We start from the raw sequence: 1,996 nt of genomic DNA on the forward strand, positions 1-1,996 counted from the left end.
TCCACTATCCACGCTGTCACCGCCTCGCCCGGCCCGGCAGCGGCGTTCCCCGCCGGCAGGCTGGAGCGGGAGGTCAGCGCGCAAGTTAGCGCGCGGCCACGCGACACTTGATTTTTCGAGCGCGTTTGTGTATCCCTAATGACTGCCACCCCCCGCTACTATTGTTTTTGCAGGCGTGTGAGGTGCTGCAGATTTCAGGCGTATTTGGGCGAGATGGAGCCAGCTGAACGGTGGATGTTACGCAAGCGTCTCGGCAACCGCTGGAAGCGCTTTCCGAACATTTGCCGTTTGCCTGCGAGGACGTTCGTGCCAGAGACCGGGAGGTGCGTGGCACCTGCCCGTGCAGGCCGCACGCACCCCGCACCTGAGCTGCCAACATTCAAAACGCTTCTCCCAACAAGCCGCTGACATACAGATATTGCACGCAAACACACAGCAGTTCCTTAAAGAATTTCAACAACTAAGTGTAAAAAAACCCAACCAAACCCACCTGCCCTCCCCGGAGTTCTTGCAAGCACAAAAAAGGGCCTATATTCCCTGAATAAATTATGCATCGCAAGTTCTTCATCCAGCTCCTCTTGGTACCTCCAGAGCGAGCGCTGGCACTTACAGAGACGTTGCTGCAGCCTGGTGCAGCCAGCGCGGGCGCTAAGCAGTTAAGAAATTGATGTTACTGCCAGGGAAATCATTTTAGCCGGTTGTAAATTACAGAAAAAGAAGGGAAAGTTGTACCATTTCATTGGCTTTATATGTAAGTAAATGAAGGCTTTATTCGCAGACTGAAGTTTTATTTCTTTCTGCTCCAGTCTGCATTCAAGCTCGGGGTGCTCAACGCTAGGGAATTACCCGCGGGAGAGTGCCACAGGAACCTTTTCCCAGGAGCAGTAAGAAGAGGTGGATTTCGGCAGTGGGATTTGGCGAGGACCAGCAGCCTCGCGGTTAATACTCCACCGAGTGAGACCAGTTGGTACAGAAGAGGGACAGTTACGGTCGAGCGGGTAGCTCGCAGGTCTCCAAGAAGTCACACCACTGGTATTTACGTTATGGATTGGTACGCTCTATTTGGAACTGGTACAGTTTATCAAACTAACAATCTGCCTCTAAGCACACAATATGCATTTTAAAATACCCCCAAACACGTATTTGCATAATAAAGCATAACCTCCCGACTAGCTAGCGTCATCCCTTATGACAGTTCTGCTGCCTTTTTCAAAGTCTTTTCTGTTTTGATACATTTTAATATGAACTTAAGGGGAAAAATACAAACGAGGGGAAACGATGTTTCAGTAATGTCACAAAGTGACAAAAAACAAGCGCTTTTCCTGTTGAGGTTCATTCCCTACCACTTTTCTCCCAAATTAGTTGTCAAAAGCCATATGCGATACTCCAAACACTGAGGACTTTTTTCAAACACAGACTCCTCCTGAACTCCAAACTTCCTTTAATCACAACCCGGGTCTCACTTAAGCAATCCTTTCCGAGTTAATTTATTACTCTTGAAGGAGTTACATTTTTAATAACCTAAAAGAGGAAAAGGGGAAAACTCTGATAATCTTTTCTCATGCATAAGGAAGACCGTTTCATGTATTTTTTAATTGTCATGTGAATTAAATTGCACTGCTATATATAACTTTTCTGCTCCAGCCTGGAAAACTTGCACACTTTTCTGGTGTTGGGAAAGAAGTGTGGAATCCAATTCAGATGGGTTTTCTCTGAAACCTTTTGCTCAGTAGAGGTTTTTTTTTGTTTTCAGACACGAATCTGTTTTATCCTGCAGTCTGCTCTGAGCCTGGGAGCCCAGGAAGACTGGAGGAGTGGAAAATGTACAGGTGTTTATCGGTGAGGTAGCCAACCTTCCAAATACAACTTTCTCATGACGAGTCTTAAGAAAGCAATTCCAGATTGTCCTTTTCACCATAATCCATGCTTTGATGGGAGGGAAGGAAAGTTAAAAATCACCGGCTCTGTTTTTCGTCCAGAAACCATTCCTATTTCA

The sequence above is a fragment of the Pygoscelis adeliae genome, unplaced genomic scaffold (assembly GCF_000699105.1).
Source record: "Pygoscelis adeliae isolate BGI_AS28 unplaced genomic scaffold, ASM69910v1 Scaffold87, whole genome shotgun sequence".
Lineage (NCBI taxonomy): Eukaryota > Metazoa > Chordata > Aves > Sphenisciformes > Spheniscidae > Pygoscelis > Pygoscelis adeliae.